The sequence below is a fragment of the Tiliqua scincoides genome, chromosome 5 (assembly GCF_035046505.1).
Source record: "Tiliqua scincoides isolate rTilSci1 chromosome 5, rTilSci1.hap2, whole genome shotgun sequence".
Classification (NCBI taxonomy): Eukaryota; Metazoa; Chordata; class Lepidosauria; order Squamata; family Scincidae; genus Tiliqua; species Tiliqua scincoides.
In genome coordinates, this window is record NC_089825.1 from 80,935,784 (window position 1) to 80,955,994 (window position 20,211).

Below are 20,211 nucleotides of genomic sequence, written 5' to 3' on the forward strand. Positions count from 1 at the left end.
GATTTTTGGTGGGTTGTGATCGGCGTTTGGTGGACCACGTGTAACGCCTGCTAGGGTGCCATCCAGTTGGCGCAGCACTTAGTGATAAAGTGGTAAAGTCAATGATGAAAATGTTGCAGAAGTTCCAGCATCAGTAATGAGGTTTACAACTTCAGGCTTTTGTTACAAACTGTCAGCAACACTTTTACGTTTCAGTTGTTTTTCCACTTTTCTCATTAGTTTTTTTTTTTTAATCTTCTTGTTCTTTAGGACCCATACTCACAGTAATTTCTAGACAATATCTGAAGAGCCAAACTATGGTTTGCTCTTATGTAAAAAACTAGAATTGCAAACTAGGAGGTATGTGTTATCTCCAACATCATGGTGCTAAAATATTACTGTACTTTCCCTTAAACAGTCTTCTGGGAATAGCTTTTAACTCTCACAAGTACTTTTGCAAGATGATTGCCTGGTATTGATGGACCAAATATAGATTAAACTGAATGGATTCAAATGGCATGGGTAGCTTCTCTGTCACTGTTCTGACGCTTCCCATGGCCATTTTAAAGGTCTTTGCAGCCTTGCTGAAGATCTCTGCAGCCTTGCTGATGATCTCTACTGCAATCCTAAGAGTCTCTGCTGGATTTTGAGGGTCTCTGCTGCTGGCAGGTAAGTTAGCAGGTCTCCTGCTGACACCTCCCCCTAACCCCGCTGATCCCATAATATCAATAGTTCAGTGCCCGTGGTTTCAGTATCCATTGGGGTTTTCAAGAACCTAACCCCTGCAGTTACCAAGAACTGATTGTATATATTTATTACTTGACTCTCTGGGGTTTGGTTTACTTCACTTCCTTCAGTTAAGTGTTTGAAGGTCTCTTCCTATGTTGTGAGTTGTTACTGTGGATTGAGGCCTGGCCCAGCCCTCCCTTGTGGCTAAAGTGATATGGTGCGTCTATTGTGCATAGAATATCATGTGTGCCAATTTGTATCTTTTCCATGTAAGGGTGCAATCCTACTTGCGCTGGAACAGGCAAGCCAGGAGGCTTGCACTGTATCCAGTGTGAGATAGGGCTGCAAAGTGGCTCAGCCGAAGGTAAGGGGAAACTCTTCCCTGTACCCCTGGGTAACCCACTGCAGTGCATATGGGTCTCCTTGAACGTGTGCCACCTCCTGAGGTGGTGCACGTCTGAGGAGAGCAGAGCAGCTTGAAGCCACTCTGCGCTGCTAGGGAACAGGGGTTGGGATCCGCCATAACAACAGGGTCCCAGCCCTGCCTGCCTGTCCCTGGGACCACCCCCCCTGCCCTGGAACTCCCTCCCACCTCCTCCCTGACCACTCCAGAGCCTTGTGTTGGCTGAGCTCGGCTGATGCAAGACTCGCCCCACAAGCTGCCACAGAGGCCATGCGCCAGCGTACCTCCATGCACTGGTGTGGCTTGCTCTAGAGGAGGTGCAAACTTGTCTTATGGCACGTTTGCAACCCTCCTAGGCTGGAGCAAGGGACTTGCATCAGCCTAAGTCACTCTTAGGATTGCGCTGTAAAAATTCTTCCCTGCAGTACACAGAACACCAAGCATACTGATCTTCCCTTCATCTCCACTGATTTCCAGTTATCTTCCTGCCAACCCCCCCCCCCCCACTACAGTGCACAGAACCAAACTGCCCTCCCTGAAATCTTCCTTTTCTTTCTGCTCCCCCTACTTAGTGGTGCCATGTGAGTGCCATTCCTCCTCCTCCTGTTCATCCCACTCTCTGCCTTTTTAAAAGACAGAGGACAGGGAAGGAAGAAAAGAGTACAGTGGTAGGCTATTTTACTCCTCTACAGTTCCTTCCCTGCCCTTTAACTGGGATGTGGGAGTGGGATGAACAAAATGAGAAGTAACAACAGAGGTAGCAGAGGGAAAGTAGAGGGTTTAGGTGTTAATGATGCAGTGAGGCAGAGTGAGGCATTGCTACTCTCCAGCCCAGTGGCACACAAAGAGGGTGGCCAGGACCTCCCTGGCCCTGGGTGCCAGGCTGCAGGCGGTTCAAGAGACTACCCAAGATGTGGCAGTGGGGATGACCCTGGCTGCAGCTGCAGTTTGGCAAGTGCTGGCTGCGGCTGCCTGCAAGAGAAACACATTTATTGGTATGATTATACAGGTGGGGCCTCCATGTCTGTGGGGGATCCATTCTCAGACCCCCCATGGATACAAAAAATAGTGAATAAGGAAATCCATGTTTTTCAAAAAAAATTCTCCATTTCCCAAGGGGAAGTGAGGTTTCTATGCCTTTTAAGTCATTTTGAGGCCCCTCAGAATGCCTTAAAGAGCCTAAAAACATCACTGTAAACATCACTACAGCTCACTACAGTGAGCTATAGTGGTAATCTTTGGTGCAAGAATAGGGGTTAGCGCAATTATTTAACTGTCCCTATTTCATTTGTTAAGGTTGGAGGGCATATTTGCAATAGATACTGTATTGTATCCTGAGAGTCTACCAAAAGTGATAGCATTTGTGGTACATAATTGCAAGCAGATCCAACTGTGAATGCTTAGGAATGAATAGAAAGAGGGGATATTTAGATTTTCATCATGACTAAACCAGCAGTCCCTGGTCATAACAAGTCCCCTTGCTCTTTATCCCACAACACTGAGCTACTTTTTCATGAGCTATAGAATGGTGTTTATTTTAACCTTACAAATATTGATGTCTATGGCTGTGCTGCTCCCAAAGGAATTTAAAAACACAACACAGGAATGCTGTTTTACAGTAAATCTCCTGTTCTTTAAAGAGGAATGGGGGGGGGCATTCTTGTCCTCTGGGAATGTCCCTCCCATGACATCAGAGGAAGGGGGAAAATAAAGGCTGGCTCCTCCTTTGGTGAAGGGCATCCATGCTCTCATTGCTATAGTACCTGAAGAGATAAATTATGAGAACTCCTGCACCTCAAGTGGCCACCTACTGTACCTCATGTGGCCACTAGGAGGTATGTAGCCTAGATTACTCTGCTGAAATCATGGCCTGTAAGGAAGGACCCTTCAGAAAGCCCTTTTCAGGTTGGTCCCCACTCCTTTCAATATTTTATTTTTAATATATTAGACTTGATGCTACGTGATATGTGACTGCATTTGGGGAAATGTTATAGACCTGTACTTTTAACAAGCAACTATGTATATTCTTTTAACAATGACAGTATGAAGGAAACTTACTCCTGGGTGTGGGTAGGATTGCAACCTAGGATAGTTAAAAATGTTCCTGCTTGATGATGACTTCCAGTCATGACATCACTTCCAGTGGGTCCCGACAGATTCTCAGTCTGCCCTGGTGGGTCCCGGTGCTAAATGTGTGAGAACCACTGCCCTAGATTTTAGGAAACTTAGCAGAGTTTACAGAAACATAAGCAAAGTTTTATCCAGTTCCCTAAGATGTACTCTTGCCATAGGCTTGAAAGATGGCCCCATGAGCACTGAAAGCACCCAATTCAGGTTCCAATTAGGGAAACGGTGCAGCACTGGTGATTTGAACAAAGCCAGCCTCTTCATGAGACTCTTGACACAATTCTTTCAACCCTGGATGCTACTGAGTGAAGCAATCTGCCTTTTGAGAGTACTCTAACTTTTGAGAAAGTTAGTCCTTTCTCTAACCTGGCTTGCAGGAAGTCCAATACCTGAGCCCTGCTCAGGTACACATTTCTGTCCAAGCACCTCCACCTAAGGGTGCTGTAAACCTGTTGCATGGACTGGAATCTAAATGCCATTAAAGTATCAAGAGCAGCCTCTGAAAAAACAACAACACAGGATCTTAGTCAGAGTCTTTCAGCCTCCATGCTTTTAAGCCTTGGTGGAGAGTCTGTCCTTGACTCAGTCTTAACAGGAACATAGCTCCTCCTGCAGGATCTCTACAATTTCTGGAAACCAAAGCCTCCTAAGCCATTGGAGTACTATCAGGATTACCTCTGCCATCAGCCACTGAATTTGTCTGAGCCTTCTGGCCACTAGAGACAAAGGGGGAAACACATATAGCAGCTCTGGAGCCACTCCTGGGCAAGGGCATCTACATTTTCTGCTCTTGTCCTGGATAGTGTGACATGAATTGGGGAATGTGGTTTCCCTTGGTTATGAATAGGTTTATCCCTGGAGCCCCAAAGGTTACCTCCCTGAGACATCTGGAGGTGGTTGCCATTTTGTTTTCTTCCAGGGTTGAGCCAATCAGCATGCTTATATCTGACAATAGCTGCTCACTCTTCATCCATAACTCTCAGAAAGGAGCCAGGAAAGGGCACTGCCACTGATTTATATGGCTTCTGGAGGCCTTCTACGGCTGCAGCAGAGCTGCTTCAGCACTATTGTTGGCTCAACTGCAATGCACATACTGTAGTGTTTGCCAACAACCTGGGAAAGAACTCTGTGGGAGAAAGCCTATCCATTGCCTGCCATTTCCCTTTCTCAGACAACTACCTTTCTTCCTTGCATGGCTTTGGATAAAACCACGACCTGGACAAAGATTTGGAGTACAGATTTGGTGCATTCTGGATGCCCCCTCATTCGTTCCTTTGGAAAACACCAGAGCTTTGTTCCTCCCCAAGTGAAGAAGTGTGAGCTTATCCAGACTACTGTCACGGGGACCTAGACATGGTACCTGAACATCAGAACCCGAAGATGAGAAGGACTGCAAGGAAGGAGGAGTGGAGAAGAAGTCTCATACTGTCTTGTCTGGCAACTGTGCCTATGGGGGCTTGGGGGCTTCTTAGGCCGCTTGTGGCATTTCCTCCTTTGAGATGAATGGGAGCTCATGTCCCCTCCTAGAGATGCTAGATCCCTTCTTTCCCACCATCTCTTGGGATGCAGAAGACCTGGCATGCCCCCTGAAAGGTCTGGGAAGGAGGAATGCAAGCCCCCAAGCCCTCGTCTGGAGACATCAGCGTGAGGTTAGGGCTGTGGCACTCTCCTCCACCCTGCTACTTCCTCACTGACCGGCCCACATACGAGCTGGACCAGCAGCCAGAGCCAGGAGAGCAGCTTCCAGAGCAGGACAGACCTTCCTTTCCTCTCTTGGTGCCTCCCTCGCTGCTGCTGGCAACGCCACCCGACCTGCCTAACAGAAAAGCGCGGGAAGGGGACGCCGGTGCTCAAGCTGGACTTGCGCCTCCTGGAGCGCTGCGTGCCTCGACCCTGCCGGCTCTGAGGAAGAGCGGGGGAAGCCTGGAGGCAAAGCGTTCGCGCTGCTGGCTGGCTCCGCACTGGGCTGCAGGCGGGCCGATTCAACCGCCCCCCCCCCGCTTGCCTGGGCGCCTCAGTTGCCAGCAGGACCAAGCCTTGCAGCCTGCCGCGGTGCACCGCAGCCGCGCTCCTCTCCCGCCTGGAGGTGGGGAGGGGAGGGAAGGGGCGTGCAGGAGGAACACCCGCCCGAGGCAAGCGGGGAGGAAGAGGGGGAGAAACAAAGGCCAGCTAGCGGCCTGCTTCTCCCACGCGAGGCAGGGCAATGCCCGTCACGCAGGGAGGCGCAGACTTCACCCTCGCGCTGCCTCTCCGGCCGCGGGAGGGGCGTTTCCAGATGCCGGCAGCCCCGCCCGCTTCTCATTCGAGAATGAAGAGATAAATCCATTTTTCCAAAGAAGACAAAGAGCAGCGGTTCGGGGAAGCGCAGAGCCCGCGCGCGTGCGCACCGTGCGGGACAGTGGCAGGGAGGTGTCTGAAAGAGGACACCGGCCAGCATTCTGCGCATGTCCCCGGCCGCGTCTGGACGCGGGAGCAGCCTCGCTTCCAGAGGAGCGGAGAGAGTCTTGTGAACGCGCAGCTGCGACTTCTCGCGAAGGTTCCGGAGCTTGTGCTCGTCCCCGCCGCTAGCTGGGCGCGTGCTCGTTCTGCCCGTCTCTGGCTCTGTTCTGTCACTCCCCCTCCCGGCTCTGGTGGGTGCGACTTTCCAGCGAGCTCTCCCTGCAGCGGCAGCAGCGCCAGGTAGGGCTTTCCGCAAGGGCGCAGTCCGCTCCGAGGAGAGCGGGCACCCTGAGGGCCTTCGGACTCTGCAGACCCTCGGCTGCTGGGGACGGGCGGGACGGGTGCGTGCAGCGCTCAGGTGTGTGCACTTGCACAGGCAGCGCGCTTGCAAGGGCTGGAGGGGGAGGTGGCGGCTTCGGTCCCCTTGGAGTAACCGGGCTTGAATGCAAGATCGCTTGAGCAGGCGTGGGGCTCTTTGGACGCCGCTTCACGTTTGCTCCGCTCTCCCGGTCGTAGCAATTGCAAAGGCATTTTCTCTGCCCGTCCAACCGCACCCTCTGAGAAGAGCAGCCCTCTTGCAAAGGAACGGGCGCTCCCACCTGCCGGTGCTGGCGCTAGCAGTACGCGCTCTCCCTCCCTAGTCTGTTGTAGCGATCAGGGCTCCTTTCCAGCCTTCAGCATTCAACGGAGAGGCTCGCCATGCAAAATGGGGCAATAGGGGTGTGTCTCTTGGAACCTCCAGGGTAGGCTCAGTTGTGCGAGAAGGTGTCCGAGCGTCTCTCGCTTTGAATGTGTGCTCAGTTGTATTCTTCATTGATTTAAAATGAATTGCAGCGCTAATACAAAAATGCAGAATAAAATGTGGCATTTTGGGTATTGGAGGGTTATTGTCTTTTAAAAAAAATGTAAATAAAATAGCATAATAAATGGGTCCCCTTATTCCTCCTGTTTTTAATTGCGGTTGACAGCTGCTACTCTTGAGGTTGGAGTTCAATTTTTAAGGATGCCTTCCTTTGCCTCCCGTTCCTTCCCTTCTGCTTGTCGTCCCTCTCCTTTGCTCTCAAGTCTCTGGCAGGTTTGGTTTCCTGTTTGGAGACTGGTTTTGATTGTGAGGGTGATGGCGAATGATAGGCTGTTGGTACTGCAGTAGGTGTGGATCTTGGAGAGAAAAAGGATGGGCTTTCTCCCCCCCCCTTCACATTGGTGGTGCCATGTTTTGCAGTCCATCTCATATTTCCAGGATAGCTTAGAGAATTGTGTTTGGGGGGAATGGATTGACAGCCTATGAAAGGATATTCTGTGTTAACATCTTTTCATTGTGGAAACTAATGATGGAAGGAATGCTATATAGGTCATCTAGCATATGAGTTGTTTTGTTGCATTATACGGGTCAGTATTATGAGATTTTTGTTCACATTCTAAATTCTTGGGTGTGACTGCAGAACCAGGTTGATGAGTGAAGGAGTGTGCAGATGGGTGTTTTTTTCTGCAGTTGAATTGTCTGTCTCACATTATGTTAATACAGAATAGTAACTGTTGTAAGCAGAAATAGATGTGCAGATTAATGCTTCTGAATGTAGGTGTGGTGATTTATTTATTTATATATATATATATGTATGTATGTATGTATGTATTTTCTTGCTCAGCTTTTTTGAAAACCACAGTTACACAAAGATTGGCACAATTTTTTGGTGTCTTCATTGTGTGTTTCATCTCAAATGGTTTTCTCTGGTAAAAAATGGATCTGAGTGTGGTAGCAGCAGCTGGTCACGCCCCTGCTAGTCTAGAATACATGGATGGAAAGTGCAGTTCTCATTGGGTAAAGACCATAGTATGCTCCTCTAGTTTGGGTGGGGATGAAGGAAAAAATCTCCTTTTGTCTACAAGGAGAATTAGCATTAAAATAGGTGTTGTGCTAGGATTAATATGGAAATCTTTTTATTTACGATTTTTTCTGTAATTGGTATGCTCTCTTCCATTATTTCATGGAAATAACTTCATTTTCAATGTGTGAACAAACTATTGGCAAGTAATACCATTGTTTTGTCAATGAGTGCTGCATAGTATGAAGGATGAGATCATAGAATTTTAGGATAGAAGGACTCTTAGGGTGATGATTTTCCTCCCTTGAACCATAGTCACTGTCTATGATGTGGACTTCCCTAATCTGTTCAGTTGAAAGACATTGCTGACAACAGTAACACATTCTGTTGATTTAATTATGCAAATACCTTGGAATGCTTGCAGTGCTTCATGAATAGCACATAATAGCATTATAGCATACAACAATCTTGTAAGGTAGGTTAGCATTTTTAACCCTCATGTTCCAGATGCCATGCAAGGTGGGCTGAGAATTAGAAACTGGCTTTCCTAAAATGACCTAGTAAATTCATGACTGAAATGAGATTTGATCCAGGAACTTCTTGGCCATCATCCCCTTATCTTTGATTAAGATTTCTATATCCTTCCCTGTTTTATTTCTGGAATGATGTATGTCATGTAAATATACTTCTTAGTGATCTCATTAAAATTATTTAAAAGCTTTCATTGTGTTCTTATGAAATTAGATCTTGGTTTCTAGTACTAGTTACTCAATTTCTGCTGAAAACCTCTCTCTTCCCTTTCATTTAAGTTTTTGGAAGCTAATTTAGGGGAAATCCTGCCAACATCTATTCTACCAGAGCAAAGTGTTTCTTAAAATGTCTAGGACTTAATAAAACATTTACAATGGTTCTTAGTCCCCTTCCCCAATATCTTCCAAAAATTGTGTACATTTGTGAATTACCATATCAAAATGCAGAAACATTCTACTCCACAACTAAATTGCACAAGAAAACTCATTGAAGGTACCTCAGTGTATAAAAATACAGCACCATTGACTTGAAGTGCCATTATTCCCAAAGGTGTGAAGTTCAGATTTCTAGGTTGCTTCAACCCAACCTCAAAGTTGTTTGCACTGTATTGATGCTGTGAAGGTAGGAATCTATGTTCTTACTTCCAGTGATGATAGTATCAGTGTCTTAAAGCAGCAGAGAGGTAGGAAGCTGAGTTCTTTTCCCTAGAAAGTGAGGAGTTCAGTTAGATTGTGGAAAAGACAACCGTGTGCATATACATCTTCATTTCAAAGTATGTCATTACCTAATTGTGTTAAGGCTTGCTATCATTATGATTCAGATATTTTATTATATTAAAATATAATGTATCTTAATGCATGTCTTGTGGCATGCTGTCATATCTCATTCATGGGCATAGGTGTCACTAGAGTTTGTTTCACTTGGTGTGAGAGCTCATTGTTTCACCCTCATGATGGATTTCCTTCTGTACCAGACCATATAAATCAGTCAACAAAACCTTTATTTGGCATAAACATTTGATAGGTGAGAACTCTGTACAGAAATCGTAGAGAGTATAAATCTAAATAGTACACAAATATATGTATCAGTGCACACCTATGTGTACAGACAGATACAACGTACATTACATTTTACAAACAAATATGAATTATTTAAAAGACAGAAACAGTACTTGGATAGGAGACCATATAAGATAAATTACAGTATCATAAGCACAATTTAAATGCAGTGGCATCACTAGGGCTGGTACCATCCCATTAACTTTATTTATTCATGATAGTACAGGTCACCCATCAAATCAGTGGCCTACTTGATGACACTCACACAACTGAATAAAAGTTCTAATATTAGCTCTAATACATGGAAATGAGAGTTGACTCATACTAACACTTTATTGGTTCCATGCTATGTCATAACAACACTTCATTGGCTCTCAGGACAATCATTGGTCAGTTTTGAGTTAAGAAAATCCACTTTTTGTTATATAAGCCTGTTGTGTTTTTCCTTTTCTGATTATCTGGTCATTACATTTGATCAAGGTGCCCAAACCCTGGCCCTGGGGCCACAGGTGGCCCACAAGGCCTCTCAGTGCGGCCCTCAGGGAGCCCCCAGTCTCCAATGAGCCTCTGGCCCTCCGGAGATTTGTTGGAGCCCGCACTGGCCTGACACAGCTGCTCTCAGCGTGAGGGCAACTGTTTGACCTCTCATGTGAGCTGTGGAATGAGGGCTTCCTCCACTACTTGCTGTTTCATGTCTGTGATGCACTAGCGGCAGCAAAGGACGGCCAGCCTTGCTTTGTGCAAGGCCTTTTATAGCCCTTGAGCTATTGCAAGACCTTCATTCATTCATATAAGTTCTACCTCTAGTATATTCATTTATGTAAACTTATGTAAATTTATTCAAATTTTAAATGTAAATTCCCCCCCGGCCCCCAACACAGTGTCAGAGAGATGATGTGGCCCTCTAGCCAAAAACTTTGGACACCCCTGCATTTGATAGACTAAAAATATTTCAACAGTTTGTTTCATTGCATTCTGCATTAAATTACACATTGCATGATATGTTATATATCATGGCATTCTTCTAAAATACCAAGATTTCACAGTTTTGGCCAGTAGTGGTGTCACCCCCTTGAGTGCGTCGCTTGGTGTGGTCCACACCCCCTAGCAATGCCACTGCTCATGGGCATGACTTGTTTCTTGCAGTGGGACAGAATGCTATAACCAATTCAACCTGTCAAGTTTAACCCCAATAATGTTCCTAAGAAAAGGCATTCGTCCCCATTCTTGGGTTGGGGGATGGGAGAAACTTCTTCTGAAGCAAAAAACAAGGAGGTGAATCTCAAAGATGCTGGAGAAATCTATATTTTCTACTGCCAAACCCACCCTTTCCATGCCTTGCCTGGAACATGACCAAGGCAAAAAAGAAAAGTAGGTAGGTCCTAATCCACTCTGCGAAGTAGCACTCTAACCGTCACCCACAGCAGGAGACAAAGAACACCTCATGGAGCACTCTGCACCCCCCAGTGCCTTTTCCTTAGCAAGTCGTATACACCAGGAGCACAGAGCCTGCATATGGAATACTGGTACAGTGGAAAGCTCAAGAGTACAGTTTCGATGCATGGGCAGCCACAGATTCAAACCTAAGATTTGCACTGTTCTTGCAATGGTTCCCTTGCGGAGGGACCACAAATGGAAGGAATGCTGGCCACACTCATGTCTCATTGAGGCTTAGAAGACAGGTTGGGCCTTTGGCCTGCGGAATGGAAGCTTCCACAACTCTGCTGATCATCCAGGAAGCTGCTCTGGTGATCTCACTGGACAATGAGGGAAGGGGGTGAGCAGTCCTGCCCATGGAAGGAGCAGAAGGAAGTTGCTTGGTGTTGACTCCAGCCCTCGCCCAGGCTTGACTGGTCAGAGGTAAGGATTGAGGCTCCTGTCCAAGCAGGGGTGGGGTTGGGCCCAGCTCATAAAAAGGCCCTCCGACTGGTCAAGGGGCAGAGAGAGGCAACTGACAGAAGAGGGAAGACAGCTGGCAAAAGAGGAAGGCATGCCAAAGGCCAGGTGCAGAAGAGGGAGAATTGGTGGGTCAGGCCCTGAAGGAGGAACTGGCTGTTGGGAGGGGAGGAAGGCTGGGATGGACAGGGAGGAAAGGGGGCCTTTGGGAAAGACGATGGAATGAGAGGAAGCAGAATTAAGGTTGTTGAGATTGCTGCACTAAGGTTGCATAAAGGAGGCCCAAGGCAGGATCCTTACTGTGGCAGTGAGTGGAGACTATTGACCTTGATCACCAAACTCCTGAGGAGCGCTAGAGGAAGCCCATCCTAATCTCCACTGGGACTATAGTGGGGTGGCAGGTGACTTGAAGGCTCTGATATGCCTAGAGATGCTACCCAAGGCTGAACTATAGGAAGTGGTCCTTCCTGGGAGGGCCCGGACTAGGTGAATTAAGAGGTGAAACCCTGGGGGAGGATATGACCCTCTGTGGACCTAGTGGACGATGGTAAAGGCATGTTCACTGTAAGGACTGGTAATGTCCCTTGGAATGATCAACCCCCTAGAAATGGAGCTCCCCAGTGAGAGGAGGAAATGGAGATGACACACATTCATTTCAGCTCTTTATACATTTAATTGTGTTGCATTCATAAACACACAGTACTCTTCTCAGAAGCAGCTAAGAGCATTTGTCTAACAATGTTTCAATATTTGACACATTACAGTGATATACAATTGCATAACACCATTTAAAAACTACTGTAAAAGAATACACATGAGACTTTAATGTAAATGTGCATTTTTTTCCTCGAAGCTCTTAACCCCTCTATTTTATGAATGTTCAGTTATAGAATTAATGAAATAAAATATCTAGCAGACTGTTATCAAATGATATTATGTAGATTGTTTTTGAAAGAGTGTTTAAGTACCTGAAAGAGAGCAGCAAACAAACGAAGCAGAAATGAAAAAAGTTTCTCACTGAAGATTAATATACTCTACACTTCTTGTCTCCTGAATGAGAAGTTCTCTTATCTTTTGGGAGCGTGTTTATTTTAGAAGTTCGGGTATATGCAGGTATATTCCTGCAGATTATAAGAATGTACCTAATAACTTGCAGGTAATCTTAATTTTTATTTTTGTCTTCTTTTTACGGTGGCAATACTTTGTTAAATTTAATCTCTATATTTTATTAGACAGTTTGGGTGCAGTCCCACCCTGCACTGGAACAGGCAAGCCAAGAGGCTTGCGCTGTATCCAGTGCAGGGTAGGGGCCCAAAGTGGCTCAGCCAGAGGGTAAGGTGCCCTTGCCCCATGGGTCTCCTTTGACTTGTGCCACCTCCTGAGGTGGTGCAAGTCAGAGGGAAGCAGAGTGGCTTGAAGCTGCTCCAAACTCCCTGGGAACAGGGTTGGGATCCGGCATAATTGTTGGATCCCAGCCCCGCCTCCCGCTCCCCACCTGTCCACCCCTGGGGCCGCTCACTGCTCACCCTTCCCAGGAATGCCTCCCTTCTGCCTCCTCACCACTGACCCCAGAGCCTTGTGTCGGCCCAACCGGGCTGACGCAAGGGTCGCCGCAGAAGCTGCCACGGAGGCTGGAATAAGCCTCTGTGTGCTAGCACACCTCCATGTGCTGGCGTGGCTTACTCCCAAGGAGGTGCAAACGTGCTTTATGGCATGTTTGCGATCCTCCTGGGCCGGCGCAAGGGACTTGCGCCAGCCCAAGCGAAGGGCAGGATTGCACCCTTTGTGTTAATGAAAGACAAGATAACAATTCTTTAAGAAATTAGATGCCTTGGATAACATTGTACATGGGAGCTCCCTCAAAATACTGTAACTTGAAAGTTCCCTGCTTTCCCTTGATTGCATCCTTGCAATTTCTTGCCTTTCCTGATGTGTTTTTGCTCATGCACAGCCAATGCCAGATGCAACTGGACAGGTGGCTAGTAGGTGGAACCACTATTATTAATGGAAAAGTGTCCTGAAGAAGTATGCAAAAAATCATTATTTTTGCTTTCTGAGTGCTCATGTTAGAGGAATGGAAGAGCTGAACAGAAGGGATGGCTGCAGGCAAGAGGAAGCATTCAGATTGCAAAATTTTGCTCCAGCTCTGCTTGAGGTTGCCTGTAGAGTGGGGGCACTGCCTTTTCTGCTGCTTTGGAGGGCTTCATAGCTGGTGCTTGGTGATAACAGAGCCCCTGTGCTGATGCGTGAGCCTCCTTTCTGATCATGGCAATTTTGACTACCAAAGCTGAACGTGGGAGCACAGTGACACCATTGTACTTGGTTCTTAGAATTGTTTTGAGAAGTTTAGAGTGTTTATGTGTCATTTCAACTTTTGTGATCCACCACCTTGGCAACCACTGCTTTATGGATTGATTCCTAGACTGGAGATAAGCTCTGGTGGCATTCTGACACTTTTCTTCCAGTTAAGGGAACATGAAAGGAGGTTATACGATTGAGGTAGGGAGAAGAATATCTTGATAAAATATTGTGTGATAACAATGACATGGAGAAGGAATTTTGGGTATTGTGGACTTGAGCTAAAGAGCAGATGAAAGCTGGGTTAATGTAGTGGCTAAGAGGCTGATCTATGGATTTTCTGAGTTTGAATCTTGTCTTTCCCATGAACTTACTGTTCTGCCAGATTCCTAGTCCAAGCTCCACCTGGAGAATTATGCCCACTTTTAGCTAATTAGCTCCCCTTCTTTCCTCAAAAAATGACCCTGGTTTTGCCCTGCAGTACACCACCAGGGTAGCTCACCTGTTTAACCTACAGAGATCCTCCTTCCTGCCAGCAGCCTCCCACCACTACAGCAGCCCCTTGGTCCTCAGCAGGTCTTGGGCACAGCAGCCAAACACCAGTCTTAGTGTCTCCAGTAGTTTCTGCTCCAGGAGCTTCCAAAGTCCATTAGCCATCAATTCCTTAGTCCATTAATCCAGTCTGTCCTTCCTCAAACTTTCCTCCTTCTGCTACCCACACCAAACCCTCCCTTCATCAGGTGCTTTTATACCTGAGGGCCCTATTGCCTTCAAGTGGCTGCAGCTGTGCAGCACACTGCTGGATGCCCAGGCCTTAAAGAGGCCACTGCTGATACCACATCTACCTCCATCACTTACTAGGTGTCTTTAGGAAAGCCATTTCTTTCATCCATGTTCCCCGAGCTGAGATATGGTGACAATAATATGTACTTAAACAGTTGTTATAAGGACAACATCAAGGTGCTAGTGAAGTACTTTGCTCTCTTAGGAACTGCTGCTGGTGGTGATGATATGATCATTAGCAGAGGGTTCTCTAGCTTGATTGTAACTGCATTTTGTTTGCTAAGACCCATAAAGAATTTTGTGGCTTGGGGAAGTAAAATTATTCTAAAACAACAATAAAAGAAGGCATTTTGGTACTGTGCAGCACCCAAAGAACACGAAGGGATTACCTAAGCAATGTATAGTGTTTAAATCAGACTCTGGAGTTTTGTTCTTTCTATCCTTTGCTTTTGATAAAGGCTCCATTGCTAGATGGAAAGAGGAGGGGTTCTTTCAAAGGCTGTTCAACTGAGTGAAGCCTGCTTCTTCATTTCTTCTGAAAGCCTGCATTCATTGACAAGAAGCAAACTGTTCATTGACTTTCAGAGAAGGATGTGAATAATACCAATGGAGTATATTATGGGTACATCTAAGTTCTCAATTTTAGTGATAAACAGCGGCTATAAGAGGCTTGGCTTAAAAGTCACAGTTCCCTTTCTAAATATGGGCAGCGAAGTTTGTATCCATGGTGAAATGATTAGGTAGCATCTGAGACTTTTTGCATAAATGCAGGATTGAGTTTGTAGGTCAGGTTTTTGGAATATTAAGAATCTTGGCTTTCATTTTTTTAAAAAAAGTTTAAATTCAGCCAACTTTAAAAGTTTGAATTCTAGCCTAATTCAGAATTTTTTTTTTTTTTTTAAAAAGCTGAGTGGGATTTTGGTGTTCTTTAAAAACTAAAGGGAAAAGAGAGAGACAGTATCAAAAGGGCAAGAAGTGAAAAAGGAGGTAAAGGCTCCGAGTTATACTTGAAGTGTAATACTCTGAGTTATACTTGAGTTATACTTGAAGATACTTTTCAACTTTTAGTTGAAAAATATAATAATATAATATACAGTATTTCTATACCGCCTTTCTTGGTCTTTATTCAAGACTTTATTCAAGGCGGTTTACACAGGCAGGCTTATTAAATCCACGCAGGGATTTTTACAAATTGAAAGAAGGTTCTTTCTTTCAAGAACCACCACATTCAAGGTGTTACACTCCGATCTGGTTTAACATTCTGGCCTCCATCCTCCCACGCTCCGAGCAGATGGAACAGCTCAGCTGCAGCTTGCCAGCTGCTTCAAGGTCGCACGGTGCCGGTGGCCTCGAACTGGCGACCTTGTGGATGTTAATCTTCAGGCAAATGGAGGCTCTACCCTCTAGACCAGACCTCCTGCCCATAAAAGCGGTATATAAATACTGTTAATAATAATAATAATAATAAGTGAAAGATCTGGCACTGTGGTGCACCCAGTGTTGCTTGGCATGTCCCCCTCTTCACTTACACTCTATGAGTGAACCATTGCACTAAACTGAATAAAATAACATTGCCTCTGAACAAATCATGCAAATATTCATTGAACAAACTGCACAATAAATCAAACTTTTCCTTTGAGCAACATTTTGAGGCACTGGTTCTTGGGGGTATGTGTTCTCGTGTGCATACGTGCGTGCTTTTATCCTTAAAAACAGTATCTTCCTGGGGATGTCTATCCTTCCTTCTATTACCCTCTGAGGGCCAAACTACCTGCTGTTTTGTCCATTATTAGAGCTGACGGGCTTGTGTAGAGGAACCCTAGGATAAGGAACTTTAACCCTACTGCCACCACAGTCCTTATCCAGACTGACCTCATGTGTTTAAGAAGGAAGTGAAACCACATTGACATCAATGAGAGCTTTTTTCTTTTGGCAAAAACCTCACACTATGGAAGGCAGTGAAGAGTTGGGACTGTGGTGAGGAGGAGGGCTAACCCCCTACCCAGACTTTCTACTGTGGTTCTAGACTGTGGGGACCCAATTCAGCTGCTATTTTTTCAGTTAAAAACTAGCTTGTCAGCCCTGATAGCTTAACTGAAGTGCAGGATCCAGGTTCCATATTATGAAGTTTGGATTTATTATGTTCAGATTATACACAGCCCCTAATTGTGGCTTAAGAGTAGCAGAGAAATACAAGTTACATTTGTCTCTAGTTATCTGAATGCAAAAAGTTTATTATAGTGAGTGGTGTTGTTCCTAGAGAAAATAAGGAGTAAACTCTTTAATCAGGGCAGAGATCTAGCTATTTAGATTGTCCTGTTTTACCAAGGCTAAGACCCTGCAAAGAGCAAGACGGAAAGAGTTGACCCTAAGCAGAGTCATCCAGCAGGGCCTGATGTTAGACTCTGAAGGACTTGAGAGAGTTCTCTGAGCATGTCATATGCTCCTTTGGTAAGGTTCCCTACTAAAGGAGCTACCTGGAAGATGACTAATTTCTGTCATGTGATTCACTATGTGGAAGTAGGAAAGGGAAAGTTTGAGTTCCAAGATGTGAACCTATGGTGAGTTGCCTGAAGCAGAGGGATATGGTACTTTAAAATATGTGAGCATTCTTAATTGTTTTGCTGCTTTGATGTAGTTCAATAAAATTAGAATTTGTGTAGTATTGCCACAGAATTCTCAATTTATATATTCAATAGCTAAGGTGTGCTTAGCTTCTTGTACTCTAAATTGTGTTTGGTGGGTTTAAGAAAACCACCCATCTAGATCAGGGGTGCCCAAGCCCTAGAGGCTTCTCAATGCAGCCCTCAGGGAGCCCCCAGTCTCCAATGAGCCTCTGGCCCTCCAGAGATTTGTTGGAGCCCACACTAGCCCAACGCAACTGCTCTCAGCATGTGGGCGACTGTTTGACCTCTCACGTGAGCTGTAGGATGAGGGCTTCCTCCACTGCTTGCTGTTTCACATCTGTGACGCAGTAGCAGCAGCAAAGGAAAGGCCAGGCTTGCTTTGTGCAAGGCCTTTTATAGGCCTTGAGCTATTGCAAAACCTTCATTCATTCATAAGTTCATCTTTAATATATTCATTTATGTAAACTTATGCAGATTTATTCAAATTTTAAATGTAAATTCTTTTTTTCCCCTGGCTCCCCCACACAGTGTCAGAAAGATGATGTGGCCCTCCGGCCAAAAGCCTTGGACACCCCTGATCTAGATAAACAAGTAACTTGGGCTTTATTGACTGTTTTTTCATTATTGACAGATCTGTTTCAAGGCTTTATATAGTATTTTATCTGAGCTGTTGCGCAGCATATACTAGATCTGCCCAGAAGCTCTTTCTGCTTCTGTTTTTTTAATGTAACTTTATGGTTAATATAAAGAGAGCACTATCCTGTACCTGCTTACTCAGAAGTTGCATTATGTTCAGTGGGACTTGCTCTCAGGCAGGTGTGTACAGGATTGCAGCCTGAGTCCTTCAGCTATGATTAAAATTTATCCCTTCACTTGAAGGGAGACTGACAAAAACTTTGCCAGTTTTGTGGGTGTGTTGATTGGAAGCAAGAATTGAACTCTCTGATGTATTTGAATTGTGTTGGCTCTCTGTTCACTCATGAAAGAACCAATTTATTCCAGCTGCTGTTACTTCTGAGTCCTGTGATCTTAGGAGCAATTGTGAATGGGTCCTCAATAACATGAGATTTTGAAGAAGCAGGTTGGTCTTACAGGTTGGGTGTACTTTCAAACATACAGCATGCATATCTATAGGAGACTTTTCGTCCTAAATAGAAAACTGATTTCATAACTTGTTTGAGAATGTTATATTTCAGTACAAGAAACTCCATTGGTCGATCCAGTGTCACATTTCCCTGAACTACCTACCCTGAAGAATATCAGCTGCAACTCGCAACATGTCAGTTGCCTACTTCTAAAGTATTTATTATTGTTAAGAATATTTATATTTTAATTTTCAACACAAAGGTCACAAAGTAGTTCACATAATAAAAGAAAAGATGGTTCCCTGGGTTTTCAACTTGAAAAAGATCCAAAAAAGAGATACAAGCAAATAGCTGCTGGGAAAAAAATGTGATGCTGGAATGAATAGAGACTTTCTGAGTTTAAGAGAAGTGCTTCTTAATCCAGTTAGCAGTAGCAACTGAGAGGAATGCCTCTCCCACCCCATGATAAAGTACATGACTGTCATGCAATGTGAGTGGATCCTGTTGCCCAAAGTAATTGAATATTGTATGACCCCTACCCCTTTTTGCTGAAAGCCACTTTGATGTTTTGTATGTTTCTTTTCTTTCTTTCTTTCTTTTTTGCTGAATTTTAAGCCTCCAGAAATTCCTCTGCTGCTCACAAATGGGGAAAAATAAACTCAGTTCAATTGTAGCGTGATGTTTCTTTGAGTGCTGTTTGTAGGAAAGTATAATCAGAATGGCACATTGAGTGCATGTTTCGAACTAGATAGCCAGGAATTGTATTGAAATGGATTCTTTGGGTGGAGAGTCAACTTTTTTTATTTTTTTTATTTTTTTTGTAGGGGCAGATTTTATTCATGTCCTTCTCTTTTGCTTTTATGTTCAATTGCAAACTTTGGGATAGAGATTTTTTCTTATTACATTTTTATAGTATTTACCTTCTTATGCCTGGGTATTAAGTGATATTTCATATTGTGTGTATAATGAAATCCTTGCAGGGTTTGCAAATAGTGCAAGTGACAAAACACTCAATCCAGGACTCCTAAACACTTACTAGTGGAGAGTTTTGAGATACAGTATACTTAAAAGAAATTCTCACACGTGACAACTGAAGACTGTAGCATCTCTTTGTAGTTTTTGTGGATTTCTTTACTTAATATTGCTTAACTGATCAATATTTAAAAACATTAATCTCCCACTTTTCATCTCTTCATAGGACTTTAATTTTATTGACACAGGGAAGCCTGAAAAAAAAAATTCTAAAAGTTGTTAATGGAAATTTCAGATACAAAAAACAAATGCAGTATAAAAGAGAAACAATGTACTTATTCAGATATCTCTATCACGGACATCAATTTAATGATAATGGTCTACGCCAGTGTTTCTCAGACTATGAGGTCGGGACCCACTAAGTGGGTTGCGAGCCAATTTTAAGTGGGTCCCCATTCATTTCAGTATTTTATTTTTAATATGTTAGACTTGATGCTACCATGCTATGTGACTGCATTTGGGGAAATGTTACAGACATGCACTTGTAGCAAGCAACTATGTATATTCTTTTAACGATGACAGTCAATGGGACTTACTCCTGGGTAAGTGTGGGTAGGATTGTAGCCTAGGATGGTTAAAAATTTTCCTGCTTGATGATGTCACTTCCGGTCATGACATTACTTCTGGTGGGTCCTGACAGATTCTCATTCTAAAAAGTGGGTCCTGGTGCTAAATGTGTGAGAATCACTGGTCTACGCAGATGCATGTTACCTTAATGTTTTTTAATTTTTATGCTGCTATAAATTTATCTGCTCTTTTATTGTTGTAACTTTTAAATTGTTTTATGGTTTTAATGGTTTAAAAAAAAATCTTAATACTGTATTCTGTTTTAATGTAATGCATTTGGTTGTATACCACTTTGAGTATAAGAAAAGCTGTTTAAAAATTCATTAAATAAATAAATATCCTTAAGGTTTTAGTTTTGTAATTTATAAATTCCAGTCTTGCAAAAATTTATCTGTTTCCCCCTGGTTTCTTATAAAGGGTCAGTTTTATCATATGCACAATTTCTCTGATTTATTTATACTAGTCCATAGCAATTGGTGCCTTTGTTTTATTCGAGTGAGCTTCCACTATAATTCTAGCTATGGTCAATAGATACATGGCCACCTCATTATCGTATTTCGGAACCAATTTTTTACATTCCAGTGGGCCTTAAGGACATTTTTCTTTTGATTTCCTTTTTAATTGATTGCTGAGGCTGGTTTTTAAATGGGTATACTTTTAGTTTGTATTGCTAATGATAATTTTTAATTGCTGCCTTGATTGTTTTATGTGTTGGAATCTTTTGCATCATGTTTACACTGTTATCACTCTTAATCTTTTTTGTTTCTGATATTGGACCATACGCACTTCTGATTTTGATATTTCTTGTATGTTAGTTTTTATGATTTTTATTTG

At 44.1% G+C, this 20,211-nt stretch overlaps 2 protein-coding genes across 15 annotated transcripts in view; one reads left to right on the forward strand and one right to left on the reverse strand.

The window, feature by feature from the left end:
- The window catches only part of SLC25A39 (solute carrier family 25 member 39), a 441,295-nt gene that overhangs the window by 53,873 nt on the left and 367,211 nt on the right, over positions 1–20,211 (reverse strand). The window lies entirely within an intron of this gene.
- The window catches only part of MAPT (microtubule associated protein tau), a 113,857-nt gene continuing 99,381 nt past the window's right edge, over positions 5,736–20,211 (forward strand). For all 14 annotated transcript variants that reach the window (XM_066627919.1, XM_066627923.1, XM_066627927.1 and 11 more), the window contains exon 1: positions 5,736–5,917. The gene's annotated coding sequence lies outside the window, so the exon portion shown is untranslated. The remainder of the gene's footprint in view (positions 5,918–20,211) is intronic.